The 20,980-nt window shown below is 44.2% G+C and overlaps 2 long non-coding RNA genes across 3 annotated transcripts; both read left to right on the top strand.

Moving 5' to 3' along the window:
- Positions 1-15,233: 15,233 nt before the first annotated feature.
- On the top strand, positions 15,234-16,067 carry LOC147789846 (uncharacterized). 2 transcript variants are annotated; one of them, XR_015423270.1, is made up of 3 exons: positions 15,234-15,540; positions 15,646-15,727; positions 15,942-16,067. It is a non-coding gene; the product is annotated as an uncharacterized LOC147789846 (long non-coding RNA). The 2 variants fall into 2 exon arrangements; XR_015423269.1 differs by lacking the exon at positions 15,942-16,067 and adding an exon at positions 15,838-15,924.
- A 134-nt stretch (positions 16,068-16,201) lies between these two features.
- Positions 16,202-17,832, top strand: LOC147789847 (uncharacterized). Its single transcript, XR_015423265.1, has 2 exons — positions 16,202-16,383; positions 17,587-17,832. It is a non-coding gene; the product is annotated as an uncharacterized LOC147789847 (long non-coding RNA).
- Positions 17,833-20,980: the final 3,148 nt, after the last annotated feature.

Genomic DNA, 20,980 nt, shown 5'->3' on the forward strand with positions numbered 1-20,980 from the left:
GCCTTTGGGTTACGAGAAGAATAAATTAGGAGAGAAGTAGCTGGAAGTCAAAGAGAAGAATTATTATCATTGAGTTTAGTTGTTAGGGATGAGACTGAGTTTTTCTTTCACTCACTGTAAATGTAAAGTGGCTTCGCTCATTCGCCTCGTAACCTCGGACTCATCGCTTCGCTCCTCGCTTTAGTCCGTTTTTTCTTATTCTTTTTCGTCAGGTTTCTTTAAGGAAGGAAAGATTGAATGAAAAAGTATAGTAGGATTGTCGGAAGGAAAGAGAAGAGGGGTTTGGTTCTTTCTCCTTCGCCATAGAAGTTTAGCCAGCTTATTCTACAATGTCTCAAGATGTTAGCTATTTTCGGTATTATTCTTTATTGGCATTTTGAATCAATAGGGAAAGGGGGATAGATTGATTACCTACTGAACCTCGGTCTCTTTTCTTTCCTATTCTATTGGTCACGCTTCGAACGGTTGGTTTTTCTCTTTCATTTGTTTCGTCTTTCTCTTTTGATTCCTTTCGGATTCTCGGCATAAAGGAAGAATCAGTCTCGTAATCAAATCATCATGAATGAAAGTAAGAAGTAATAAGGCCAGGTTAATAACTAATAAGGTAGTTCTCATCAGTAGCTATTTTTTTGTTTGCTTCCTCCTTTCTATCTTTACAAACGATTCTTCTTTCACTAGTAGGGTTTCGGTATTCTTTCCTCTCGCTAGAGGATTTCCCTTCAAAGACTGTAAACTCAGTAAACTCATTCACCTTTAGAGAATAAGAAGAAGATAATATGAAATCAAAACGAACAAACAAATACAGTTGAGTCAATTAAATCCTCTGTCTATATCTATTGGTCGAGTAGCTTCGCTCCGGAACCCTTTATTTAACCTGACTGGAACCTTATACTTTCATTCCCTCTTTATTCAAAGACAAGGTAACATAGGCTTCGCTACTTCTCTTTTTCTTCTCTTTCTCATTCACCTGTTGGTTTCCCAATTCCATTACCTTATTCTGTTTCGGAAGGTTTAAGGAAAGATTCATTCGACTTTACTCGTTCACCTCTCTTTTCTTTGTAACTAGGCTTTTTAAACAAATAGAATTTACAGGCAGGAGAGTCAAATAGATAGCTTGAGCTCGGCTCGGTTCCTAAGAATTAATCCTTCCCTCCCCTTATACTGTATTAACAGATTGAACTGAAAAAGCAGATGAGAGTCAGTCAGACAAAGAAGAATTTGGGGTAGAGCGGGGGATTCATCCAACTTACCTTCTCATGAACCTGTCGGTTTCACTCAATCACCTATTTATTCAAACACTGATCTTGCTTGATCCTTTCTTTACCTCTTTGACTCTCCATTACGAAACGAAGAGAGTTGTAGAACTGAACTACTGAATCTGAACCTGCCCATGAACCTATCGGTCTCACGCATTGCCTTCCCCTCTCCCTACCGGTCTCACTCTTTCACCCTTCGACTTCTTTCTCTGATCTTCACTCTTTGCCTCTCCTCCTGTAAACAAAGACTAAACTCTGGATGAATGAGACGGAATGAAAGAAAGATCAGCTCTGGAACCAGAACCTATCCACTTGCCGGTTTCTTTTCTTCACCTATTGAAGAAGGAAGGCTGCGCTCCTTACCCTGAACCTACTGTAACTTCTCGTCTCGCTGCTTCTCTATTCTCCTTCACCTACTTACTCATTAACCTCTGATCGTCTCACAATTAAATTGCCAGAAACTGATTGAAGTGATTCAGCTATCAGTCTCTTTCTTCTCTTTTCTTTACTTCAGGTAAATGGGATAGTAGTAGTTAGTAGTAGTCTTTCTCCTAAACTCAATCACTTGTCCCTTCAACCACTCAGTAAATAGATAGTATTCTCCTCTTAACCATTCAATGAGACTTCGCCAGTAAGTAAAGACTCAACCGACACCCTTATGGCTGATATTTCACTCTTTCTTTTACTCTCTGTCTGGTAAAGAAAGTTGCTAATTAATTATTGACTCTACGGCTAAAGGGTTGAACTACTTCTTTCTCTTTCTCTATTCTTTCCTTTGTTTTTTGTTTGTTTGATATTCTACTTGCTTTTAAGACTGAACTCCTTGTGAGAGTGCGTGCACTGCTGATCTTTCTCCTCTCACTACTTAACTTACTGATTTAGCTTTTCCGATCGATATTGCCTGTATGGTTCTGTAAACAAAGAGACTGTCGATTTCTTCACCTGATTGAACGAGGTAAACAAGAGGATAGGAGTATGATTCTTTCATTCACTCTTTTACTTGACTGTAAACAAATTCAAGGATTGAAGAGAAAAAGATTAATTCGACAGATTGAACTCGGTCTCGCTATTCCATTGCCTGAACTACTTCTTGAACGAGGTAAATAGGCTTCTCTCCTGAACCTTCTTTGTTTACGAGGAGGTAAATAGAATAGGAGTAGGTGGTTGATTGAACTCGGTAATTAGTAAGTCAAGCCTCAAGCAAGACAATACAAGATTTTGTCTCCTTAATTCCCTCCCAGATTGAACAAGGTAAAGTTATTCCATTGCCTATTTCTTCTTTCACTCGGTAATTAGTAAGTCAAGCCAGAAGCAAGATAAGATTCTGTCTCCTTAACTCCACTCCTTGTTCCGTTCGAGTTCGTTATTCAAACACTCTTTTTCTCCTGTACTCAACAAATGAAAGAAAGATCATCAGCTCCTTACCCCTTCCGGTCGAGCTGTTGAACTCCTGACCCTTCTCACCTATTGATGTATTCTTTCTCCTTGCCCGATATGACCTGACTGACCCTTGACTGTTGACTCTGGCAATTCGGAAGACAGTGTCGACGAAAAATTGGCCGAAGGTTTCTTCGAAGGAAAAATTAGCGGAAGTAAAAGGAGAGAGAGTGAGAGATTTGCTGAAATTGCTGAAGACTCGATGATTTTATTTTACTTCAGTTGAACGGTTTAAATAACAAATCTAATTACAAAAATAGAAAAACCAATTATACAAAAATAGAATAAGTGGACGAAGTCTTCGTCCACTTATTCTATTTTTGTATAATTGGTTTTTCTATTTTTGTAATTAGATTTGTTATTTAAACCGTTCAACTGAAGTAAAATAAAATCAAGCTGTACCTTATTATTTGAACTCCGATCTTTGAGCGTAGTTCTTCGAATTTCACCCGCGCCAGGGACTTGGTGAAAATGTCTCCAAGTTTTTCCTCTGTTCGGATGAAATCAATCTTGATGAGCCCTCGATCTGCACATTCTCGAATATAGTGGAATCTGATTTCTATGTGCTTGCTCCGGTCGTGCAAAACTGGATTTTTGATCAGGGAGATCGTAGCTTTGTTGTCTACGTATAGCATTGGTGGATCGCTTTCTCTCCCGATGAGTTCTTCCATTAGTCGTGCAAGCCAGATCCCTTGTGTTGCTGCCATCGAAGCGGCGATGTATTCTGCTTCGCAGGAAGACAAAGCAACCACCTTCTGTTTTGTTGATTGCCAGCAGATCGCGCCGCCTGAGAGAAAGTAGATCATTCCGCTGGTGCTCTTACGATCATCGACGTCACCGACCATGTCACTATCACTGTAGCCGACCAGCTTGAGTTTCTCCTTTCCGCTCCCTGCACAATATCTTACACCCCAGCCTCTGGTTCCGGCTACATAGCGCAGGATGCGCTTGACAGCCACTAGATGCTCCTCCCTAGGTGCTTCCATAAACCTGCTCACATAGCCAACAGAGTAAGCAAGATCAGGACGAGAGTTTACCAGATAGCGCAGACTCCCAACAATGCTGCGGTAATTGGTGGAGTCGACTGTCGTCGTAGTGCCGGCCTTCCTTAGTTGAAGTCGGGCCTCCATTGGTGTCCTGGTAGGATTACTGTCCACAAGCCCAGTTGTGTCCAGCAGCTTCCTCGCGTATGCACTTTGGCAGATGGAGATGCCGGAAGAGTTCTGTTGCACTTCGATGCCGAGGTAGTAGCTGAGCACACCGAGATCGCTCATCTCGAAGTTTTTCGACATCTCCTTTTTGAACCTTCCGAGGACTCCCACGTCGCCTCCAGTGATTATGAGGTCGTCGACGTACACTCCCACGATCAGTCGCTTTTTGCCGTGGCCGTATGTGTACATGCCATGCTCAGAGGCACAACGTTTGAAGTTCAGTGACAGTAGGGTACTGTCGAGCTTCGCGTTCCAGGCTCGTGGGGCTTGTCGAAGCCCGTAGAGTGCTTTGTGCAGGCGCAGTACCTTATTAGGGTTGTCGTTATCCAGGAAGCCAGGTGGTTGACGAACATAGACGGTCTCCTTCAATTCTCCGTTAAGGAAAGCAGACTTTACGTCCATATGGTGAACCTCCCAAGAGTAATGTGCCGCAATTGCCAGCAAGAAACGAACAGATTCTAACCTTGCTACTGGCGCAAATACCTCTTCGAAGTCCACTCCTTGCTTCTGGACGTAGCCCTTCGCCACCAGACGAGCCTTGTTCTTCACAACTTCTCCTTTTTCGTTGCACTTCAGTTTGAAGACCCATTTGAGCCCTATGGCTCGGTGTCCCGGTGGCATATCCTCCAGACTCCACGTCTGGTTCTCAGTGATGGATGTCATCTCCTCCTGCATTGCCTTCCGCCAGCACGGGTTCTTTTCTGCTTCGACGAAGGTGTTTGGTTCATCTGCACTGACGGCATGTAGTTCGGCCACTTCTTTGAGCTCGCGCGCTGCTAGTCCAGGTGGTTCACCTCCTCCCACTAGGTCATCCATCCTCCGGTACCTAGCCTCCAGATCAGTATCGTGATCGGCATCCAGCGTCGAATCCGCAGTCCGTGGTGTTGCGAATTCCACTGGTTCAGGTGGTGCACCTGCTGGCGGCGGTGACGTCTCCTGATGCTGGGCTCCTCCTTCTTCAGGCTCGGTGACGAGGTACTCCACCGTGAATTGATTTGGATTACGGTCTGCCTCGATCACGTCATTCCACTGCCAGAAGGTGCTTTCGTCAAAGACGACGTCGCGAGACACGTGAGCTCGCCCCCCTACAGGATCATAGAGTTTGTACGCCTTGCTCCCGGGTTCGTAGCCGATGAAGACGACCTTCAGCCCCCTGGGATCGAGCTTGGCGAGATGGGGACGTGTTACCTTCATGTATGCGACGCAGCCGAACACGCGAAAATGATGTACTGTTGGTTTTTTGTTGTACCAGACCTCATATGGCGTCTTCCCGTCGAGCCTCCGGGTTGGTGACCGATTGAGGAGATAGACAGCCGTCATTACTGCCTCTCCCCAGAATCTCCCAGGCATCCCGGCCGTCACCAACAATGACCTTGCTGTCCCGACAATGGTCTGATTTCGGCGCTCTACCACTCCGTTCTGTTGGGGGGAGTAGGGCGCCGTTAGGTGCCGTTGTATGCCGATCTCGTCGCAGTACTTACTGAAACTTGCCGAGGTGAATTCTCCGCCTCGGTCTGTGTGCAGCACTCGCATCTTCTTCTCACATTCGGCCTCCGCTCGCGCTTTAATGCGCTTAACCGCCTCTGCCGCCTCACTTTTCGCTTGCAGCAGAGTCAGCCACATGAAGCGGCTTTTGTCATCGACTAACAGGAGGAAGAGACTCTTACCGCCTGGGGTCGCCGGCTTGATGGGCCCGCAGATATCGCCGTGTACAAGCTCCAACGGCTCATCGGCTCGGTAGGCTGTTTGAGACGGAAAGGGTGTGCGCCTCTGTTTGCCGATGAGGCACCCGTCGCACAGCTTGTTCACGCCTTTGATTTCTGGCAAGCCGTGCACCAACTCCTTCTTCTGCAGCTTTTCTAGGGCAGGAAAGTTTAAGTGTCCGTACCTTGCGTGCCACCTCCAAGATACCTCTTCGGTCTTGGCCGAGAGGCTGACGGGTTGGTCTATCTCTAACTCCAGGATGTAAAGACGGTTTGTCGTGCGCCTTGCCTGCGTGAGCAACCGTCGTTGATTATCGCAGATTTTGAGTAGTCCGCGCTCGATGGAAATGAAGCAACCTGTCTCATCGAGTTGACCCAGGCTCACAAGGTTAGCCTTGAGCCTCGGGATGAAGTAGACGTAGGTCAGCTTGCGATGCTCGCCTCCCTTACTGACGAACAGGATGGTGCCGCGCCCTTCGATCTCGACGATGGAGCCGTCGCCGAATTTCACCGTCCCACGGATCCCCGAGTCGAGCTCGGAGAACGCAGATCTAGCCCCGGTCATATGGTTTGTTGCCCCTGTGTCAAGGATCCATTGCCGGTGCTCGTGTTGCTCGTCCCTCTCGCCGATCTGAGCGAACACTCGCTCCTCCTCCAGTTGAATTGGCTCCCCAGCTGGTGCCATCTTTGCTACGCCCAACTGGAGCTCTTTCTTGGGTTCAACATCGTCATCGGATTTGGAATCGAAACTGGGGACGCATGCAGTTACCATGAAGAGAGCTGGCTCGTCCTCCTCGGATTGAGCCACATGGGCCTTTTCGGCCTTCTCCTTATTCCTGAGCTTGCTCCAGCAATTTCTGCTCAGGTGTCCTCTCTTCCCACAGTTCGAGCATTGGATCGGCCTGCCATTGGTCGACTCCTTCTTTTGATTCCCATCTTTCCCACGCGTGCGCCCGTGGGACATCCATGGCTTCTTGCCGCCTTTGCGGCTGGAGGAGGACCCATTGCTCTCGCCGGTGTTGTCGCGGAGCTTTAGGCGTGCAAGCCCCCATTGCTCTCGCCGGTGTTGTCGCGGAGCTTTAGGCGTGCAAGCCATTCCTCCTCCGTGAGGAGTAGACGGCCCTCCTTGTCAACAGCTGAAGTGGTATTCTTCTTCCGCTGCTCAACGTTACGTAGTCTTCCGGTCACCTCTTCCACTGTTAGGTCGTTCACGTCAAGCAATGTCTCGATTGAAATCGCGACTTGCTCGAGGTGATCGGGGACGACCTGCAACATCTTCTTCACGATTTCTGTTTCGCTGATGCCACCACCGAGGGTGGTGATGCTGTTGGCGAGCCCCGTGATCCGCATTGAAAAATCATCGACGGATTCGCCGTCCTTAAAGCGGATCTCTGAGAGCTCCTTTCGCAGTTACTCAATGTTGGATTCCCGCACACGCTGTACACCGACCCGACGGGATTTGATTCCCTCCCAGGCCGATTGTGCGGTGCGCTTGGTGGAAAGAGAAGCCAGCATCTCTGGGGGCACAGATCGTAATATGGCGGCGAACGCCAGCCGATCCTCCCGGTACTCGATCGTTTCTTCTTCCTCTGGCTCGACAGCGTGCCATAACCCTTGCGCCTGTAAGGTTGACGCGCATCAACAAGGCCCACTCGTTGTAGTTGGACCTTGTCAACATCGGGTACTGAACGACGGCGGTCGTTGTCTCCCTGATCACTCGCTCAACGACAACTCGACACCCGTCATCACGGCGTCGGCCTCTTCGTGGTGGTGATGGAGATGCCTGCACTTGACGGCGGCGTGGAGGAGTGAGCGAGCCTACTCGGGATGGACCCCACGATGTGCTTATTTTCGCCCTTTGCATTTTCTTCTACTCGAACCTGAGACCTGTGTGTTGTTAGGTCGACACTCTAACCACTTGAGCTATTCAACTTGATTGTTGATAGGTTGGCTCTTCTGTGATGGTATACTACCGATCGCTTCAACGAGGCTCTGATACCACTTGTTGACTCTGGCAATTCGGAAGACAGTGTCGACGAAAAATTGGCCGAAGGTTTCTTCGAAGGAAAAATTAGCGGAAGTAAAAGGAGAGAGAGTGAGAGATTTGCTGAAATTGCTGAAGACTCGATGATTTTATTTTACTTCAGTTGAACGGTTTAAATAACAAATCTAATTACAAAAATAGAAAAACCAATTATACAAAAATAGAATAAGTGGACGAAGACTTCGCCCAAATTGCCAAAACAATGGCTCCTATAATCACGCTCCTCCATTCGCGTGAATTTAGATGTTTTACAAACCTAACTAAATAAGGCATGGCTTTTATTTAACATTGACCTCGTAAACTAACTCGTCTTCTTCCGTAACCTTACTTATACTCTATTCCAGGAGCTACTGAACCGGAACAAAGAAGGGAAAGAAAAGAAGAAGAAGAAAGATGAATGAGAGTGAACTGGAAGGAAAGACTCAACAGTCAGTCAAGACAAAAGACTCAAGATTCGTCATCGTTCACTGTCAGGAAAGACTATCGAAGAATCAATGAGAGTGAACTGTCAGTAAATCCTCAAGATTCCTTCTTTCACTCTTTCACTCGGTCTCGCTCTTTCACCCCTCGGCTTTGTTGGATTTCGATAATCGGCCAGGGAAATCCTTTCTTTTCGGTGAGAGAAAATTGTCGACAGGAGGTTGTTGGAAGAAAAATAAAATGCGTAAAATAACAGAGAGAAGGACTGAAAGTTTGACTGCTCTTCAAAATGAAATCTTCTGAACAAATTTCCTATTTAAATATAACCTATCCTAAAAATGGGTCTGGAGAGTGGCCAACTGAATCTGTGCCACTTCCTAGAAAATTGCCGTCTAAGAATTCGCTAATCCATTCGACGTGTTTGTCAAATGGTCAAACGGAGAATTAAATGTAAATGTGTGAATCTAAATAAGGAAAAACAAAGGTTTTATCTAACAATCTCCTCCTAAAACCTGTGTTATATCTGCCTTATTTCGTTTCGTTTGAACTCTTTTGAGCCCTATGGCTCGGTGTCCCTGTGTTATATCTTCTTCGAGTTGGCGCGCCGCCAGTCCAGGTGGTTCACCTCTCCCTAATAGGTCTTCCATCTTCTGGTACCTGGCCGAGAGGTTGACCGGTTGCTCGGTGTCCCTGACGGCATGTCCTCCAGACTCCACGTCTTGTTCGGCCGCTAGGTCTTCCATCTTCCGGTACCTGGCCGAGAGGTTGACCAGTTGCTCGATCTCTAACTTTAGGATGTAAAGGCAGTTTGCCGTGCACCGAACTTGCGTGAGCAACCGTCGTCGATCATCGCGGATCCTAAGTAGCCCGCGTTTGATGGAAATGTGGCAGCCGGCCTTATCGAGTTGACCCAGGCTCACAATATTAGCCTTGAGTCTCGGGATGAAGTAGACGCCGGTCAGTTTGTGATGATTGCCTCCCTTGCCGACGAATAGGATGGTGCCGTGCCCTTCGATCTCGACGACGGAGCCGTCGCCGAATTTCACCGTCCTGCGAATCCCCGAGTCAAGCTCGGAGAACGCAGACTTGGCCCTGGTCATATGGTTTGTTGCCCCCGTGTCGAGGACCCATCGCCGGTGCTCTTGCTGCTCGCCTCTTTCACCGATTTGAGCGAGCACTCGCTCCTCCTTCAGTCGAATTGGCTCCCCAGCCGGTGCATTTGTTATGCACAGTTGGAGCTCTTCCTCGGGTTCGACGCTCACCGGAGCAGTTATGCCGTCGTCGATTACCTCTGTGGATTTGGGGAGCTCTTCCTCGGGTTCGACGCTCACCGGAGCAGTTATGCCGTCGTCTGGCTCCCCAGCCGGTGCATTTGTTATGCACAGTTGGCTTCGCTACTGCTACTGCTACTGCTACTAAACCGGGGTCCTCTTTCTTGCTTGCTTTCACTCTTTTTCTGACTCTCTGGTAAAGCTGCTAATTAATTAATAGACTTTCCTGTAAGGGTTGAACTAACTATTTTCGAGTCTCTTCTCTGTTCTTTCCTGAACCAGATGGAAGTAGGTAAATGGGTCAAGCTATTTTACAGTCTCATTGCTTCGCTCCTCCCCCTGTCTCGTTGCTTTGCTCGCTCCTCTTTCTTTATTTTTGACCTCGGTAATGTGTGTTTGTTTGGTTCTTGTTCACCTCTCGCTACTTACTCATTCAGCTTTTCCTATTTCTTTCTTCATTTTATCCTGATCCTACTTATTCTTCTATCCTACTTGACTTGTCCCTGGATTCCCCTATTTCTTCATTCGAGTTAACTCCTTCCCCTTTTCCTATTTCTTTCTTCATTCTCTTTCTTGAACTCGATAAAATCAAGTGTTTCAAGTCAAGCAGTCAGCATCAGCAAAGAAGTAGAACTCTTCCTTGGGACAAAAAGCCCATACTTCTTAGTCTATTTTGGGGCGTGAAAGTGAAGTAAGAAAGACTAAAGGTAAGAGCCCTCTTAGAGTTAATTCGTTTCAGTATTTATTGACTATTGAATTAACTCGAGACGTAAGTCTGAGAGTTCGGTCAAGGACTTCACTCCTCTCTGTCGAAACTTAGAGTTATATACCAGTGTGTTTGTGACTTCTTTTCTTTCTATGCTAGTGTACATAGTAGGGTTTAGTTAGCGCTAAGATCCGGACTAATTGAATTAGCAGTTAAAGAGTCAATCTTATCTACCTTTACGATGTCATAGTCCTTCTATTCTAATCTGAGGGACAGCCAAGAGCAAATTGTACGCGCATAAGCCTCATTCATGTTGATCTGATGTGTCAAAGTAATCAGGTACAACACGTTCCTCCTTTAGTTTTGGCGAATATCATTGAGCTTTTCCAGTTCTGTAAGGCGTCCAATGGTCTGTCTCTGGCATCCTTCTTTCTTTATCCTTGACGTAATCCAATGTAGTATATTTGTCATCTTTTGGCACCCCACAAAGAGGTTCTTCCTGCCTTAGTAAGTTCGAAATTCGGCTGTTCGTTCTTTCTTGTTTGATATCTAATAGCTTATAACCAATGAACCTTAACTCTGGGAACCCTGCTCTTGATTCTGCACAGCTTGTTCTTTTCTAAATTCTAAATATGGATCCAAACGTCTCTCCTGCCATAAAAAAGAAAAAGGGCATGTGGGATCCGGATGGATCAAAACAGCTGTCATTCGCCGAAGAAAAATCCGCCAAATGGTAAAAGAAAAAGATTCTTCCCTGTTCACTGGAAAAAAGAGAACGACACGCATCTCTTCGTTTGTAAACAAGCTCTTTTGACATAACGTTTTTTATTGGGGATAACCCGCCTGGCCAATCGGTTTCTGATTCAATCAGATTGCTTAACGGAATAATGATAACGTCCTTTCTGCTCTCAACCCCGTAACCATAGAAGATGCCTTTCCTGCCATCTCTGCGATTTGCATATTTTGTTCTATTGCCTCTCTGTTCTGCTGAATTTGCGCTATTTCTTCATCTGTTCTCAGGCAGTCTGGAGGCATGCCATTGACCGTAGCCAAATGCCGCGCAATTTGTTGGGATGTTCAATGTATCAAGAGTCTCAAGAAAGGGGTTCTATCCTGTGTTTCCGCTGTGTCTTTGGTAGCAAGAGCCATAACATTTAGAATGCTCACACCTTCTTCACTTCAGCCATTTGGATGCGGTAAACATAAGAGCTGTATTCAATGTCTTTAACGAGGATATCCTTGATAAAAGAATGTGTGTTTTCCGGGATTTAACTAACCAAATGAAAATAGGAGCCAATATCCCGCGGGTTGGTTTGAAGAGGATGTAAAAGTGCTTTCTGCAACCTACCCATGATAGGCGAAATGAACATGTTCTTTTCACTTATTTTTGCCTTTGTTTCCACAGTTGTGACATGGTTGGATCCGTGGTATAAAAAATCTCAAGTTGAAATATTCTCAACAATGGATAGTTTTGCCTCTTCAAGATGATCAGCGTAGGCTTTCGGAAGACCAAGTTTAATGGGTTCTCGGTTCCTTCTCTGCTCAATCCATTAGGAAGAGAACAAGATAACCTGGTTTGAAAGGTAAAGACGATCAAAACCTTCTTTTGTTAAAGGGTTCGAAAGATAATGTCTGATATCTTCCTCCTTGATCTTATTTATAAATAAGGAACTGGGAATAGTACGAAGAGCTGGAGAAGCCCCGTAAATTGTGTGACCCTCATTCCTAGAACTAGAATATCAGAATATAAGGAAACCCTACTATAAGATGCTTTTCATTTTCTTCAAAATCAAAAGCCTGAATCCGTTTTTTTCACTCACTTCGAAGGGAGAAGTTCTTTCGTCTTCCTTAGGTAGATGAAGAAAGTCCAGTTCTCTTGCAGCTTTCTCTTCCAGAAGAGCTTGCGCATTCAGTGACAAGTTTTCCTTTCCCCATCTCTCTGAAGCCTGTGAACTGTAAGTGTCAATTTCGGAAAGAAGAAATACGGTATAATCACGTTAGCATTCTCTACCCAGTATAAACCTGCCAAGGGACCAGAGAGGTATAACAAAAGCCTTCCACATCTCTTTCTTCATTACGTCTTTGGGGAAATAGCAAAATAGAATCTATTCATCGCAGAAGCAAAACCCTCCTCAGCAGAGTATCTTAAAGATAACAGGTAAAGATTGACTGTCTCAACCAACCCATGTCTCTATTGTTCTCTCTTGCTCATTTTATGAAAGGCACTCCGATAGTCCTTAAGTATTATTCTAATTATTATAGTCTATGTTCACGGTTTTATACTATTCTACCATCTAGTGCTATGTGTAGCCAAAAGATTTGAAAGAATAGCTAAATATTATCACAAGACTCGGAAAACGTTGTATCCATGACAGGTCTCAATATCTGGGGTATTAAACTACTATCTTTTACAAAAGGATCTTTCCATATGAGTCAAAGAGGAATGAATTACCTTCTGCCAGTTGTTTTCATGAGGGCTTGGCTCCTTCTTGGCCCTCTCATACGGATCAAATATTTTATTGATATGATCTTCGTCCATGCTTATACGTCATCCCTGTAAAAGAAATGATTTCATCAACAGTTTTCTATCGTCCTGATAGCTGACTAATTCGTATTTCTGTGCACTGTTCAGGCTTTACACCTAAAAAAGATAGGAAAACTGGCAATATTCCATCAATCGGGAGATTGAAGCAATGGTCAATTTCGTAAGTTGGTCTTCTGTGTTCGCAGAGACAATTACAGATGAGCCCCATGATGTCGCAAATACAAAGACCGGGAATCCACGCAGCAACAAGTCTTACCCCCGCGCTGAAGCAACGGCAAGACGATAAAGATCTGTATCTTCCCCCATTAGAAAGTTTTTTCTATTGCTTATCGCGCTTTGGGAAACTGAACGAATAACAAATAACATCAAGTTGCCCGCGAACCTTCTGCACGAGCTCTTCCCTCCTTCTTGCAGGGAAAGATCTGTCTTACAAAATCCTCTAATTAATTTTCCCGTATAAGAGGTTGAGAGACGAAAGCAGTTTCTTTTCTTGTTCAATATCTATAAGTGGCTTATTCTGGCTCAAGAAAATCAGTCCCTTTTACTAATCCCGAGCCGAAAATGAAGGGATTATAGCGTAGACTTTCTGGACATATGTTGTGTTGGAAGAATACAGTTTGAAGCACCTAGAATCTCCTGAACTTTTTCACAGGTGGGGAGCAATCCTCGTAAATTCTTCCACACATATGATTACCTGTAAAATACTATATATTAACCTTCTTCAATTAAGTCTAAAACGGCTCAGATTTCACTTTTTTATGTTTTAGGTCTACCAACAACCGAAAAACCTTAACCCTAGGGCTTTTTACGGGGAAATATACGAAAAGTGGGCTAGGGTCTTTAGACAAATTAATCAAATTTGTCCACAGGGAAAGAAGAAACTCCTCTTATCTGAATTACCCAAAAAACACAGGAGCAATTCAGTCTGGCGTAGTCAAGTCTTTCTAAATTCTTGAGAAAACTCAATAGTTTATCTGCCGAAGGTGAAGCATAGAATACCCCTCATTTGATCATTCAGAAAAAGGGCTAGAATTCATTAAGTAAGGTAGTAAGGAAATGAGCTATGTTTTAAGGATAATCTATCATCGGTTTCTATCTAAACGACTTGACTTTATTTGAGCATTTCTTTCATATGCCAGCTGTGTACCTCTTCTCTCTCACTCAAATGAGCATCCATGACCTCAATGAGATTCTCGGTGATGTTTTCGTAGTAGGTCTCCTTGGCCTGTGTCGATAACGTTCAGTCGTCGTAGTTTTTCTTTTTCGATACCCATCCCTTAAAGAAAGGTGCTTGTAGGAACCCCCTCGAAAGCGAAAGAAAGACGCCCCGTTCCACTTTTGTCAGAATTAGATTGCTGCATTTCTTCCGGTCGTATTTCGCGTTCTTTCTCATGGGAAAATTGTAACATCTTCTTGATTTGATTATACAGCTTCACGCGCGCGATTGTATGCGGTGGGTTTGTATCCATCAACAACCCTGACGAGGACGACGCCACAACCCCACTCATCCCGACGACATGCTTCTACCCACTTCTCCCAAACGATGACAAATCACGTACTCAAAATAGTCATTGTTCATCAGCTAAAGTGTCTATGCAGTCTAGACTTCATAATAAACCCCTCCTTAGTCAAAATGAAAGTGTAATGTAACGCTTTGGGGTAAAGATGTGTCACCACCTGTCCCAAAACCCCCAGAATACGTGGGGAAAACTGCCTGTTTTCATAGATGGACTCTATCCCCAATGGATGTAATGGTGATGCGTCTTAGTTGATTCTTAGGGAGAGCGCTATGAGTGAAGATAAAAAGTCCGAAGATAACAAAGAGAAATTCTGGGAAAAAAAAAGAAAATAGATATGTTGTGGGATCTTCTAAAGAAAACTACACAGAGTACGTTATCAAATTGCGCTCTTTAGTATTTATCACAGTAATTATATTGAGTGAGCTTACACAGTCTTCCTTATTATTACCTTATTATTATATAGTTTAGATAGTATATTAGGACAGATTCTTTGACCTATTCTCTGGGGGAAATTACAGTTTTTCTTTGCAAGCTTTGTCCGTGGACGTTGCAACTAGTTATACTTGAATGAGAAATGATATCCGATAATGGGATTTCTTGGCTACTCTATAAGGTTAACTATTTATTAGTAGATGAGAGAGAAATTCGAGGAGTTGACTAGTCAGACTAAAAAAGATATTAGTGGTGTTCGCTAAAAAGAATTGAAAAAAGAACACGTGAGGTCAAATTCATTACGGATAAAATCAACTAAATTATTCATTCTAAAGAGTGGGAAAAGCAAATCAAAACTTTAGTTGACGCAAGAAAGAGTAATTCATTAAAGAGGAAGAAAAAGACTTTTTTAATAAGCAAGGAATTTGAAAGAAGTTTAAGAGGTTTGTGCGCAAAAATGAAGATAGGTGAAATAGGAGAATTAAGGATGTTGTGCTAAGAGTGGGATCGTGTGAATAATACCTATCGTTAAGAAAATAGAATTCTTCCAAAAAGACGCACCTATAGATGTTTTATCTATGGTTAATTACTTCGGTATAGAAGTAGAAGAGAAAAAACTTACTTGAATCTAGAGCAGATAAATAAAAAGACTTGACAGGATAGTTGTAATACCCGAATTTTTTAGATAAATAAATAAAAAAATAAAAATAACAACATAGGGGCAAAAGGGTCATTTTGCCCCTACTCTTATCCAAGGGGTCTAGTTGTTTGGGCTCCAAGAAGAAAGAGAGAGAAAAGAAAAGAAAAAGAGAGAGAGAATGGAGAAAGGAGAAGAAGTTAGGGTTTGGGAGAGAGGAAGAACAGAGATGACAAATCGCCATTGGAGATCGGATCCAAGGCAAGAAACCTCGAAGCAATACTTCTCTCAGTGCTGGAAAAGGAGTTCGGGTGGTGGAATCCACTCATTCCGGCAAGAAAATCCGAGAACGGACAAAGTAAGGTTCCGAACTTCTTATTTCGATTTTATCTAGATGTGAGGAGTTTCATGAGCGTTAGATCTGGAGTTTTTGAGGCATGTGACTAAAATAAGATTCTCACAGGTTTCTTGAAGTTCTTGGACGAGAATCGGACGAAAATCAGAGTTTAGTCTGACTTCGGGTAGAGCGATCGAAAATAGAAAATGTGAGTTTTTCTGTATATTTGGACGGCCTTAACTCATCCTGTGTTCAAGAAAAAAACAAAGAAAAAATATATTGTAGAAGTAGAATATGAGATCTACAATTTGCGTGTAGGAACTTTGTTGATATGGATTACGGATTGAAAGATAAGAAAATCGGAAGAAAATAGATCGAAAACGCCAAAAACTCACGTTTCTGGAAAATTTGAAAAAATGCAGGAGGAGAGAGAGGAGGCCTTGCCGCCACGCGTCGGCCGGCGTATGGAGGAGCGCGGTAGGACCAACGAGTGACACGTGGCGACTGCGGGTTGGGGAGGCGTGCCCCACTGGCTAGTCGACACGCGTTAGGACGCGGATTCGGGTCAACCCGAGTCCGATCCGGCGCTCCGCACGTGACTCGGGAACACCGAACCGAACCGGCCGCTGGCCCGCGACTGCGCGGGAAGCCGCGCGTAGAAAGCCGCGCGAAACACCCTCCAGGGCGCGTGTAGGCGCGTGGTTGATCTTTTTCCCTCCGTTCGACCTCCGTTTGCTTGTTTTTCGCACCGATTTCAACTCTGATCCTATTTTTATGTGAATTAGGACCTATCAAGGAAATTCCAGAATTTTTGGAACCTTTTCCGGCAAATAATTCGAGCTTGGGAAGGCACGCGTCAACCATGTAAGTAGCCATTTGGATTCCCACGAGCAGTACTTGTAGGAACCGCTAGGAAAAGGCATGCATGCTACCACCTATGAAATTAGCTTGCCCGACTTAGCGTGTTATTATAGAAACTGCGAATATAAGATGATTATGGAAAGCTAGATACAAAATGTGTATTAAATCTGTTTTGGTCGAGACTCTGATAATGTATGGATGCATGAGGAGGTTGGGAAACTTGTGAAATCTGCGCTCCGGGTAAAGATGGACGTTATCTTCCCGTTGAGCATGTTTGATAATTTTGCATGAATTGCTGCGTGTAAACTCTATTGTATGATGATTGCTTGTATTATTTTTCTTGATGAATAGGAAGAAATTATGAGCTTAGATTAGGATGCTTATGGCTAAATAAGCTAGACGAGACCCTAGATTGGGGGACCTCTAGAATACCGTGCAATTAGACCCGCGAAATGATTACCAGCAGAACTAGAACCCAGAATTCCAAACCCGATAGGTTTGTGACACCAGGCACAAGAATCCTAGAGAAACACGAATCTAAGTCTAAGGCACCAAGTTCCACCCTAGAAAGAATACTAGGTCACCACGGTAACTGTAGGTAGCCCGCTAAAGTTGAGCAGTGAAGATAGTGTCATCAGAACCTCCACTTCCCTCTCTCCTCCGATACCATACCGTCGAGACAGAGCTCCGGTACGGTGATCGTTGAGCTTTGTAGATCCGGATAGGGAAGTGTGACAGGTGCCCAGACCTAGTGGTGATAGCTAAGGGGTCTTCTGAACAGGACTCCTGGGCCGTAGAAACCCGTCCCTGAGCAGGGGACGTGGAGCCACATAGAATAACTCAGTAGCTGACCAGCACATAGGGGGTCTCACCCCGTTTTGTGGATGTATGGTCCCGTGTGAGGGTCGTCAGTTAACCTCCACGGATGATGTTCAGAGAGAGAGTCACGTATTCAGATCCAGCCATACGATCCCCTCAGATTTGCTTATGAGGTCGCGCCTCACCTCAGGACACTGATCATTTCACTGCATAAGATGGGCAAGCCTTTTATGATACAGAAAAGAGAGTTGCAGCTTAGATCACTCTCCTTAGAAACCCGAGAAAAATCGTGGCTACCTACCAAGATAAGGATGCGAAAAGAGCCTACAAGTAGGCTGCTTACTGAGTATATTTTTATACTCACCCCTTTCTCCCCTTTTTTTTCAGGTACCAGTCGATACGGGGAGGTGTTCGAGAGTTGTGCGGTCACAGAGGGGTGTCGTTCCGGAGCGTCAGTCCTTGGTCGGTCTTTTAGAGTCCTTTGTCCGTTTTCATATTTAGAGTCTTTTGTATTTTTCTTCATAATTGTATTTTCCATTTGAAATATTTGATTTTAATTTTGTATTTCATTTTTACATTTGCAATTTCCTTTGTAATATTTTCGAAACAAATCTTCTTTCTCTTTTGTTTTAATTGAATGGTATTTTTATCCTCTTACTTTGCTTTTCTTTTCTTTTATTTTCTTTTTGTTTGTTTTCGATTTTATCCTTTTAGTCACGTTTTCGATTCTTCGAAGCCTCGAAAATCGGGTCGTGACAGATTGGTATCAGAGCAGTCGGGTTTTGATTCTGTAGACTTTTTTCTAGGATAGAGAGTCGTACACCTCTGTGAACTCAGCTTGACGACATACCTCGCCGCGACCAGGTACGCTGTCTAACCTTGTTTAGTAGGTTATGATATGATGTAATGCCAGTAAGAACTTGATGTATGTTTTGGGTTAACGCTTTAGGGTGTTAAAAGTGAACATTCCCTCTGTATGTTGATGCTAGATTCGAATTATTGTGAGGAGGCCGAGAGGGGTCATGTTTTAGTTTATTGGCCTTAGGAAGACAAAAAGGTGACTTCGCAGAGCGCGTGACGTCCAACCCTTTGAAATGTACATGAGATTTTCTTTTTAAGGCCCAGTACGAGATGATATACCTATGACCTAGCCTCCCATGACCATAATTCTAGATGTCAAGCATGCCTCCGTGGAGATCACGTAGTAGGCCCAGACAACATAGAGTTGTCTTAACCACATAGTAGACCCAGACAACATCGTTCTTACAAGTAAGGGCAGCCACTGTAGGAATTAAGCACCCCTCAAGCAAACCATTTTCACAGTGAGTTTGGTTAAGTTGGAAGTCGAGAGATAAGATTCACCAACAGAGAGAGCGAAACTATGGGGGCCATGGATTCAAGGTTGGTTGGAGTCTTCGTGATATAAGTTCAGGTTTATGGACTTCCATAAGTGAGATGTGCACTTTTATGCCACTAATGAGTCATGGGGTGTAGGATATTCCTACTAAAGGATCACCCAATGGATGACAAGTCGCTTTGGACCTTGGTGGAGAGGACCAAGTCCAAAGGCAGCACGTGGTTATCAAAACTATAACATTGTGTTCTAACCTATCCTTTGGTCAGGGCATGTATACTCACAAGGTGAAGGACGTGGAACTGTCAAGGTAGTCCAATGAACCTCAGGGTTGAGAACAGAAAGAAAAGAGGTCAAACTATGGTCATGCCTTTACCGTCTGAAGGAAGAAAGTCCAGATGGGCTTTAATAAGAACCAACCCTTGTGTAGGTGATCCGGACTACAAAGAGTAGAACTCCAGTTTCATACACGAGTGTAATGCCAAACTTTTGAAGAATTCTCAGGTACAGGTAGAACTTCCAAATAACGTGATTTTGGAAATTACCTGAAGGATAGTGAGATGGTGACTTGTAAATAGGTAAGGCTAGCAGATACATGATGTATTAGAGAAGACACTAGACGTGGCACCCTCAAAGTTCGAGGGAGGCTAGCTACCAAACCAGAGTTTTCAGAGAGTTCCCTAGGATCCTGTACAAGAACTTGAAAGGTTCACGTGCTCGAAAAAGAGCCAGTGATGAGATATCACTATGAGAAAATGTGTCTAGCTCAGTCATAAAAGATACGACAGGGGTTAACCTAGGTGAACGTAGAGAACTTATGTAAGGATCTTTACTTCCAAAAGAACCCGTACTTAGCCCAGATGGGTATTAGTACTTAAGCGAGTCACGTTACAGGGCGTCTCGCTGAGCAAAAAGTTGGCTAAATGAGATGAAATTACTAGGCCATTTTGGAGAAGTAGTAAAGACCTCCTCGACAAGGTCGGGATATCGCCAGATGAGAACCAAAGGGTAAGACATACTTAAAACAGCCTTTAGAAGCCGCTATGGACATTATGAGTTCATATTCATGTCTTTTGGTTTAATTTAACGTTTCTGCAGTTTTATGGAACTGACGAACAGAACGTTTAAGGAATTCCTAGACATCTTCGTGATTTGTTCGTTGATGACATTTTGGTGTGTTTTAAGTCTGAGGTATAGTATGAGGAACACTTGAGGAATGTTTTAACTCTATTGAGAGCCCACCAGTTGTATGCTAAATTCACAAAGTGCGAATCCTGGCTGCAGGAGGTGGCCTTTCTTGGCCACTTAGTATCCAAGCAGGGGATAACGGTGGACCCCGCTAAGATTGAAGTAATTTTGAAATGGTCTAGACCAACCACTGTCACTGAAGTAAGGAGTGCTCTAGGTCTAGCAGGCTTTTATAAAAGGTTTGAACAAGATTTCCTAAGACCTCAGCAGTGTGACACAGTTGACCCAGAAGGGAAACTCTATGTTTGGACACTAGAGTGTGAACAAAGTTTTCTGAAACTGAGAACGAGGTTGGCCATTGCACCTGTATTTTTAGTGCTTGATGGGTCAGGTGGACTTGTGGTTTACAGTGACGCCTTACGAAAAAGAGTTAGGGTGTGTACTCAAGCAAAAGGGCAAAGTGATAGCCTATGCCTCTAGACAAATGAAAGAGTATGAGCGCGACTACCCCACCCACGGTTTGGAGATAGCAACCGTGGTGTATGCATTGAGAACCTGGCGTCACCACCTGTATGGCAAGAGAGTTCAGGTGTATGCTGACCACAAGAGCCTTAGCATATGTTCACACAAAAAGCGCTGAACATGAGATAGCGGAGGTGGTTAGAACTAGTTAAGGACTATGATATTGAAATACTTTACCACCTAAGAAAAATCAATGTAGTGGTAGCCTTGAGTAATAAGACAGCCCACACATCCTCCCTGAGCACGAGACTGAGGTATCTACAGGATGAGATATAAAGGGCTGGAATAGAGGTCTTGGTTAGAGGCATCACCGCCCAATTAGCACAACTTTCGGTCCAACCCACCCTCAAGAGACGTATCATCGAAGCTCAGAGAGCTGATACGCACCATAGTAATATCTGGGGTCAACAGGAAACTGAGAGACCAGAGGGATACTCAGTTCCTTTGAAGAGGGATTGATGTGGTAGGACCGATTATGCGTACCTCGAGATGAGAAGATTCTACAGGAAATGATGACTGAGGCACACAACACGTCCTACACATTTCACCCTGGTAGTACTAAACGTGACAGGATTTAAAGTGCAGGTATTGGTGACTAGGAAAGAAGAAGGACGTAGTTGAGTATGTGAGTCGGTGTTTGACCTGTCAGCATGTAAAGGTCTCGAGACAATGACCAGCTGGGTTGTTGCAATCGCTGAATATTCCAGCGTGGAAATG

Source organism: Cucurbita pepo, chromosome 12, assembly GCF_057944985.1.
Source record: "Cucurbita pepo subsp. pepo isolate OVF chromosome 12, ASM5794498v1, whole genome shotgun sequence".
NCBI classification, from domain to species: Eukaryota; Viridiplantae; Streptophyta; class Magnoliopsida; order Cucurbitales; family Cucurbitaceae; genus Cucurbita; species Cucurbita pepo.